Raw genomic sequence first — 9851 nt, forward strand, 5'->3', positions numbered from 1 at the left:
CCCCTGTTTGCCTTTGTCCAATTTTTAAAGTCACATATTGGTTTTTGAATGTATTATGTATATATTTATTACTCTGACATTTGGACTCATATTGATGAATGAACACAACTCCTCTGTTCATTTGTGGTAGTGTTATAGGTTTGTTGTCATTGTGCTGTGCTGCCTGATCTTAGCACTTTTGTATACAAACACACTTCCACTTTCTGTCCAAACTGGTTGTCAATTAGTTGTCTAGCTGAGTTGCATACTCATTCTAACACACCTGATGGTGATGAAAGGAGGTCCAGGTTGCCAAGCACAACATCAAACAACATTGATTGACAAGCTCACAAGCAGGGTCAAGCACTTTTACATACCAGATAGTATGCTTTATTTATGTGTTTACATGATTCTAATCATATTAGTAATTTTGTATAGAAATATGCCAAGGAAAATTTAACAAACATATTTATTGCTTTGCTCAAACCAATGACCAGAATGTCAAAAGACGTTTATGCCCGTTCCGCCAGGTCATCCATGACCTTTACATCTTTCTGGAAGGTAAAATTGCAGCAAAAACCAAGAGAAGCCAGGCCTGGACTCTCTATATATTAGGAAGGGAGTCCTTTTAAATCATGTCACCCTTAATTTGTGCGCTGAGCCAGTCTACAGTTTCCTGGGTGTTTATGAAGGTTTCAATGCCATTTTAGACCTTGGCCCACTATATATTCACTTCCTCACATCAGCTTTGGGAGTGGAGGAACATAAAGGTGGATTTCTTCTTTAACCGGAAGCAATATCATCTACGAATGTACGGTAGTCTGTGATGTAACATTCCAGAGACTTGGCAGCACAGCAGAGGGATGTTATCGCCCTGTAAAGAAATAGATTACATTATTAGGATGTGTTAAGCAGCATTAACCATGCTTTAGTGATAACTACATGGTGCTGGATTGTATTTTTAATGCTTTTCTGGCTGCATAAGCAATGCTTGCACAAATCTAAACTAATTTGCACACTGCCCTAGTTTGGCAATGTGTTTTTGTAAAGTGTCACATAAAGGTCCAGCTCTTACACAAATATGTCTGCTATTTCATTTCCCAAACGATTAAAGTGTGCTTTCTATGACTTTGACAACTATGGTTGGTTTGTAACCCAAACATTAGTGCTGAAATATGTAATGCATGCATTATAAACATATGTAAATACTCACGCGCAAATACATTAGCAATAAGTTCATCTCTGACTCGACGTCCCTGTGCTTTGGGAGCCAGAGGCAGGATATTGATGTAACTCTGGCTCGAGTTCCTCTGGAATGTCCCAGGTATCCCCATGGTGCAGGCACAGTTTGTGCAGGACGCAGCATGCCATGATGACTGGGCAGCTTTCCATGGTGCGTAAAGGAGCTCACCACCGGGCCGCGCCAAGCACAGAAACCGTGCTTTTAGCAGCCCAATGGTTTGCTCCACATCCCCCCGGCTTTTTTGCAGAGCCTTGTTGTAATTATGCTCCGCTTCAGACCGGGGGTGACGCACAGCTGTCATAAGCCATGGAAGCTGCCTGTATCTTTTGTCAGCTGTAAAAAGACAAACATAATACATGTTAGTTCTTGGTATAGTAAGTGTTCTGTGAATACAGTGTAACACTACAGTTTTTTTACAAAGGTTGCTAAGGGTTGTGCTCTTCGGTCACTTTATTGCTTTTTAGTTGTTAGGAGACATTGTTACTACTGACTACCACACTGAAGTACTGTGAGCTGTGAACATTGTAATTATAATTGGGCTTCCGGGAATATCTGAAAGTTAGTTCTTCCCCCATGCTTCCAATAATGTACAATATTTATAAACTATTTGCTAAATTAGATGTTAGCACAAAATATGACATATATAAAATATAGGTCATAGCCTGGCATTCTGACAATGCAAAGGGACATAGCAACATAATAAGTGTCTTTAGAATTTGACTACTGTTAGTTGTATTACAGTAACGACATTATACATTACCTATTACCAGCCCTCAGGCATTTCTCCCGAGATGAATTTCTGGTAGAGGGCTGTCTGACGCAGGATATAGGCATCATGGCATGATCCTGGGAAACCTGTGCGTGCACTCATGATTCTCCTGTTGGCATCACAGACTATTTGTACATTCAGTGAATGATATTGCTTCCGGTTGCGAAACGTGATTTCCTGCAATTTAGGGGCCTGAATGGCCACATGGGTGCCATCGATGACCCTAAAACATTCGGAAATCCCGCTTGCGTGAAGAAATCCACCTTTACCTTCCTCCACTCCTGAGCTATTTGAGGGAAGTGAATATATAATGGGACAAGGTCCACAATGGCATTGATGACCTTCGTAAAAACCCTGGAAACTGTAGGCTGGCTTAGTCCACAAATTAAGGCCGAGGAAGTTTGAAAGGAACCCCTTCTTCAAATATAAAGAGTGGCCAAGAGCCTGGTCATTCCTGGCACTGCCTGGCTTCTCTTGGTTTTTGGAGCAATTTTATCTTCCAGCAAGCTGTACAGATCTTGGATGACCTGGCGAGACAGGCGGAAACGCCTTTTGACATCCTGGTCATGCAAAATTTCAAGGCGGCTATGCTCCAAGAAGATGCGTGGTTACTGGAGCAGTCGCGAAGCAGGAGCTTGCTCCCCTGGTTGCTGTTGTTGCTGCTGCTCTTCTTCTGCAGTGGGAGGCAGAGTTGTATTCAATGTCACAACAGCAGTGGCAAAGAGCAAGTTCACTTCCAAATTGGGCTCCATGACAACAGCAAGCAAAATCCTAGACCCAGCGCACATTTAGGAGCACACGTACTGGATCTATATAAATTTGCACAGAGCTTTTTAGCCATTCTGCATGCAAACTAAAACTTTACAAAGAGAGAAAACAGAAAAACAACAAACCAGAAGGCTGCTACAAGAAAAACGACAAGTAAGAATACACCATTGACTTTATTCCTCCAAACAATGTTTTGGGTGTGTTTTCCCATAACTCTTTTATTTTGTTATTCTGGTTACATGGAGCCAAGGAGAATGGCCACCACCACTGCCACCACCACTGCCACCACCACCGTCGCTGCTGCTGGCAGCCCCACCACCACCACCACCACCCCAAGGTCTTCAGTCCATAGACCAACAGGCAGCTCCCTCAGGCCAGCTAGGTTGCTCTGTAAAGCAGGCCAAGTAACATCTAGGCCCCTGGCCCCTCAACCTGGCACCTCAGCCAGTTTGAGCCGGACCAGGTATTCTGGTTCCAAGGCAACCAGGTTCACTCCTGAGCAAAATGCAGCCCTCATGGAGTCCTACGTACAACATTTTCCACGACTCTGGGGGCTTGCACTCCCAGACTTCCCATGCTGTAAGGCAAGGACTCTGGGAGGAAATTGCCAGGAATGCAAATGCAGTGGGCAGTACACAACGGACCATTACCCAGTGTCAAAAACGTGTGAGTGACATCTTCAGACACGTCAAAAGGCTCCTGGGCACAGAGGCTGGAAGGAGTGGGACCAATCGTGAACATCTTGTGCAGAGTCTCAAGGAGTATGAAAGATTGGCGTGGCCATTCATTGGGCCAGAAACGGTGGTAGGGGTGGACTACCGGGATGACTCCAATGCTTGGCAACCATATAAGTTCAATCCTTTTACACTACCTAATTACCAATGTGAATTGATTTTTGCATTTTTGTGGGATTGCAACAGTTTTGTCATTATCATTGAGAACAAAATAGCATTGTGTTTTTACTTATTTATGTTTGGGGGTGAAATATGAGATCATTTTTGTAAAATGACCTCTTTAGTGTATTTTTACCTTCTTTTGACTTGCATTAATGATGTATTTAGATTTTTTTACAATAGTACGCCCTGAGACGCAGCAGTCCCCTCCTGCCCCCTGTACTCAAGGTGATGTGGATGATGAGGATGTCACTTCGCATCGTGATGACACTAGGCTTCCTCCTGGAAAGATGAACCTGGTTTGGGCGAAGTATGTAAATGGATGCCGGGTGCCTAGTGAGAACATTCTTCCTGTCATTCTTCACTCAATTTTTTCAGGACTCCATGAGATCGCCAGTGTGGGTTTGAGTTGGTATCCTGTGTGAAGACGCTTGTTTGTATAAAATAGCTTAATCTCTATTTTGTGTTTGCCCAATGTCCACAGGTTAGTGACCCTCGCACTTTGACACTTTACCTATCTAAGTTTCCTATGATTTGGCCCAAGTATGCTCCAAATGCAGTTTTGCTATCTATTCCTCAAAGAATGTTCCAGTTTGTACATTTGTCAAACGGATTCTAATCAAGTATGAAGTCTCAACTCAATAATCTACAAGTATTGATGTAATGACCTTAAAAAAAAGCTAAACATAATTTGAAAATTTACACGATTGCATCTTTGATCACTAAATGAACACAAATCTAGTTATGTCTAGGGACCAAATATGGCACACCTCACTTGTCTGTAACAGATAAATATGCTTGCTAAGAGGTCAACTACTTTTCTGTTGGTTAAAATGACATACTAAGGTGTTCAGTTGTGTATTCTATGCCAAATGTATTCTTGAATGATGTTACAATTACAAATATTTTCAAGAGGACATATCTAACATACCATACTCTGTTACTTTTAAGGTCACAGGATATTTGGAAAATAAAGTGACCAATGGAGGAATGGAGGAATGGATCAAACTTGGCCAAGCTGCAAAACAGGTTGGTGTAGGATAAGAGCATGTTAAATATTTTATGGTTCAAAGAACTATTGTGTAAAAACTAAGGTTTCTTTTTTGTGTTTTTTTAGGGATGGAGTTGGATTGGCCAGGCTGGAAACAGATTTAAAATGTGCACTTGAAAGACAATAAAATAACATTGACAAAATCTAGCTTTTAGTTTTTTTACAACAAATATAAAAATATAACAATATAACAAAACTTTTTTTTAAAACATATATACAAAATTTGTTTTTGTTTTTTTAAAAGCGGTACCGCCTGGGCATATCCCTGGCAGACATCCTCCGGTACAGCCAATACAGGCTATCCCATCTTCTTCCTGGCGGGTGAGGAAAAAACGAATAATAAATAACCGGAAGAGTTTGGTCCAAACATTTTTTAAAAGTACTGTCCTTTTAAAAACCAAACAACTGAAAATATAAACTTACCAGGAGGATGTCTGCCATGTCTCTGGGGTTAGGGTGGCGGTGGTGGTGGTGGTGGCGGTGGCGGTGATGGGGGGCTCGGAAGCTCCTTAGGAGGGCTGGCTGCCTCCCTCGATGTAGAACTGGCTGTGTTTGTAGAAGGAGACGATAAAAATCTATACTCCTACTCCTACTTTTATTTTCATGGTTTTTAAGGAATGTTCACAATACCAAAAATGGAGAAATACCTACATTCAGATGAGGAACTTGTGTCCTGTGGAGGAGGTGCTGGCAAGGGCGCTGCAGTAGCTGTAGATAAAAAATGAACACCATAAGTAAAAGTGGGTGGGCAGGACTAAAGCAGATTTGTAAGGTTAGTTAAGGTGAATGAATTATTGCAGAACTTTTAAATGATACTTTCTGCCTACTTCCAAAAACTTAGAGCAAACATTTGTCAGTTCAACTTTTGACAACTAAACAACTCATGTCTATTTTTATTCATGCTAGCCAACAACCTAGAAAGAACGTTCATTTTATGCATGATTAATGACTGGAAACCACATGAAATCCTGATAGATCTTTCTTTGTATTTGTAATGAAAAATGGTGAAAGTAGTGTGAGAATGTGTTGAATTGCAACATATGTTAGAAAAGTTGATTCTGTTTAACAAATGTTGATTGACTGGCTCCTCCTCCCCTGGGGAAGTCTCTTCCTCCTCCTTATCCTGGGGGATGGCCAGTCGCCTGTGTGGCCGCTGGAATATTTGCAGCCGCCGGCGTGATGGAGAGTTGGCTGTAATAACAGAATCAAAAATACAAAATTAACAAGGGTATTAAAATATAGGAAGTGAAAAACAAACAGTTCTAGGCTAAACAATACTACTTTACACAAACAAGAAACATTCTAAAACACCAGTCCTTAACAAGAGGAGAAGACAAAATGCAAAACTTACCAGACAGGATGCGGTCCACCACTTTGCACACCAAATCCGGTCGCCTTCGCTTTAGGTTGCTTTAAACGTGCTGGATTTGAGCGACTGTTGGGCACGTCCCTGCAGGGGTCCACAAAATGTCTGTCAGCCTCTCTGTGATTTGTCGCTTGACAAAAATCGACTGCTGCTGGTCATATCTCTGCCGAATCATTGTCTAAAGAAAAAGAGAAACAAAATGTGAGTTTTTTGACAACAACCAAACACCTCTTAAAAAGAACAAAAAAGGGATAACTAATTCATTGACTGATTGATTGATATATTTTCTGTTGCAAATTGACATAGTTTGGTTGCAATTGTAAACTGTTTGTTAATATTGTGTGTAAATATATATGGGTATACTATTACTAATATTAAGAAGCTTCCAGTTGCCAGCCCACTAAGCTTAATCCTGTTTAAACTATTGTAAAACCAATAATTATGCTCCTAGATGTAAACTCTGTTTATCCGGTTTTAGTGAAGCATTAGTAAGTGCCAGACATACATACATATACAATCTGGGGCAAAATGTAAGCACCGTTGCATTGGGTCAGATAATGCAACACATGTGGATTTATTTTGTTGACACATGAAAAAAAAAATCTATAAAAAAAGTGGAGAAATACTAAATATGGGAATATCTATGTGACACAGTAGAATGATGTGCCTTCACCAAAATCAGGATTGTGGTCTCAGCTATCCAGAGGACATTCTACCAGGAGGCTTCCACTGTCCTCCGGACAAAGAAAGATAATTTACAGCCTTGCGTGATAGCGAGGAGGCAAATGATCTACCTCTGATTGAGCTTAATTTGGTAGAATCATGAAGATTTTTCAAAACCGTACATACACATATCAAAATATGTGCATAGTTGTCAACAGCCAACTTTAGGAGTGAGGACCTCTACCTCTGTGGGAATTCTGCATGTCATATCTTGCATATCTTGCATGATGCATAAAACACATTTAAATGTGCAAACATGCATGATGCCTAAAAACACATTTAAATGTGCAAACATGCATGACGCATAAAACACATTTAAATGTGCAAACATGGACAAAATGTATGCTTATTGTACTAAAAATAATCCCCCTCCCCTCCCCCCTGCTAAAACTTTAAAAAAAAAAAACACTTACCTGAATAATGAAGCGCAGGTCCCTCTCTTCAAACAATGGGTGCGGAATGATGATAATACAGATATGAAACTTCCTGGTTTACTCCTGTCTACTGAAAAATGTGGCTACGCCATGCATTTGCCCGTACTCCTGCTGTATGCGCATCAATACCCGCATGTAGCCGGTGTTCCGGTGTTGTGCATAGGTATGCGCATATTATTTCATATTAACCCCCCTAGCGTTCTAATTCTGTCAGTTTTTTTATCTAAAAAGTGATCCTATTTTTTTTGCATAGAAATATTTGTTTATTTTGTGGGCCTATAATTCTTAGAATTAACTCCCGGGTATGATAATTATATTTATTTATTATATTATAATCATTAATTATAATATAATACATAATTATAAATAATAACTTTAAAAAATAATGAATTAATAGACAACAATGTAATCTTAAAATAAAATATAAAATTCAAAATGTAGTTTTATTTTTATTTCATGTTGTGTGGTGTTTTTGAACTATAAAAGCCATTTAAAAGCAGATTACATTGTAATCTGCTTTTAAATTTTCCTCCCAGACACACCCCCCAATACATCACCACTCACATTACCCAGAAGATGACTCATCCTCCCGGGTGATGCGAGTGGGGATGTCCCGCTTGCCTCACACAGACGCTGCTGCTGCTTCGCATCTCACTGCTGATGCGAGCAGCGGCGTGGCCGGGACCTGGGTGGTATTTAAAAGCAGATTACTCAGTAACCTGCTTTTAAATTTCCTGCCCGGCCACGCCCCCCCCCGACATACCGGCGCCCCGGCATCACAGCTGGACCATTCGATCGCCGCTGGAGCGCGGGGCAAAGGTACGGGGGGCTTCTAAAGTTACCCCGAGTGGGACTCAGGATTACATCTTTTTGCATGTAAAAGCCACCCCGAGTAACACTCAGGATTACCGCTAGGGGGCTTAATATACTTTTTGTATATATTTTTTGTTATGTTTCAGTTTGAATTGCATGTTAGACCTTGCCCAACTATATATTGACTTACCTCAGCTTGGTAGTGGAAGCACATAAAGGGGGTTACCTCTTAACCAGAACCAATATCATACATGAATGTTGCTTGCAACCAAGCCCGTGACATCAGAAATCATAGGAAGAAATAGGCAATCTTTGCAATTTTAATCATGTTAAGCAATATAGCCTAAAAAATCCTCATTGCCTATTTCTGACTATTTCTTCCTATAATTTTTTTATGTACATGCATACATGCAGATATATATGCATGTTTGTACATACATGAGTTCACATGAAACAAATATACACCTAAAAAGAAAATCTTACCGGAATCAGGATCCTTCTTTGGGAATTTTTTTTTGCAATAGAACAGTTGACATGCACATAGTGGTTACATCACACTGAGTTTTAATAAGCCAATTGTGCTGTTTTTAGCCAGTCAAAATTATCATAGAAGGGAACTGCCTAAAAACAAGCATAATATAACTTTTGCATTGCAGGTCCTAGGACAAAGGAAAAGGAGATGACAAAAACCAACCAGACAAAAAAGTGGGCCCAAAAATATTGCATTCAAAAAATAGTTACCAAACCAATAAGCTATTTTGACCTATCAAGGGTGGAAACCTGGATCAGAAAATATTTATGCAGGACAAACATTTCAAGGTGGTAATATAGACATGCTATTCTAATGAAACAATATGGCCAAAAACACAGGAACAAAGCATTAACATTGACATTGACTTCTTAATAGCAAAATGGACATTAAAACATTAAAGTACAAAAAACAAAACCAGCTATTGTGCTAAATGGTAAGCAAAGTATCAAATGTAGCAACATAGATTAGGCTAACAAACAAAACAACAGCCCCTCTTTGACCCAAAAAAAATTTAAGACAATGGAAAAAAGCAAGTTAGACAACACCCTTATATATGCTCATCATTATGTGCACAGGTGTTGAAAATTAACATGCTATTGGGCTGTTTGGTTTTTTAACAGTTTGACATTCCATATTATTTTAGTGATCCGATCCTTTAGATTTGTACTATATATATATATATAATATATATTTTTTTTTTTATATATAGATATATATAAATAAATATATATATAGTGACACCAATGCAAGATTGGAGGTTGAAGGGAGATATATTTGCCCAAGATCTCTCTCCTGTGTGAAGTAGCAGGTGGAAGACTCTCACCTGTGAGATAATTAATTAAGAAGCACTGAGGGTGGGGAATTAACATAGAGCCAGGAGCTCAGTCAGGAGCCTAATGTGGAGAGACACAGACAGGGATCTGTGCGGGCTCAGCTTGGCTTAGAGAGACACAGCCAGGTGGACTGTGTGGGAGAGAGCTCTGTTTGGAGACACAGACAGTCAGTCTATGAGGAGCTCTGCTGAGAGACTCAGAAAGTCAGTCTGGGTGACAGAGCTCAAGTCAGTTGGTGTGAGTGAGCTCAAAAGTGCGTAGAAGGTTGCTGCAAGCTTTGTTTGGAGCTGACAGGGAGAAGCCCTCTAGCTGATAGACAGGAAAGTCTGATGTATAGTAAGTGCCGGACAGGCAAGGTTTTCTTTTTGCTGTTTTGTTATTTTATTTTGCAACCTTCAATAAACCTGGCTGCAAGCCAGCTTAACACTTATACCTCGGTGTGTGATG

The 9851-nt window shown here is 40.1% G+C and overlaps 1 protein-coding gene across 1 annotated transcript in view; it reads right to left on the reverse strand.

The window, feature by feature from the left end:
- Positions 1–368: 368 nt before the first annotated feature.
- UNC93A (unc-93 homolog A) overlaps positions 369–9851 on the reverse strand; it is a 191121-nt gene continuing 181638 nt past the window's right edge. Inside the window, exons 8-12 of the transcript XR_011920418.1 lie at positions 6055–6247; positions 5355–5894; positions 5127–5249; positions 1193–5017; positions 369–853 (exon numbers count right to left, since the gene is read on the reverse strand). The gene's annotated coding sequence lies outside the window, so the exon portion shown is untranslated. The remainder of the gene's footprint in view (positions 854–1192; positions 5018–5126; positions 5250–5354; positions 5895–6054; positions 6248–9851) is intronic.

Source organism: Pyxicephalus adspersus, chromosome 4, assembly GCF_032062135.1.
Source record: "Pyxicephalus adspersus chromosome 4, UCB_Pads_2.0, whole genome shotgun sequence".
Classification (NCBI taxonomy): Eukaryota; Metazoa; Chordata; class Amphibia; order Anura; family Pyxicephalidae; genus Pyxicephalus; species Pyxicephalus adspersus.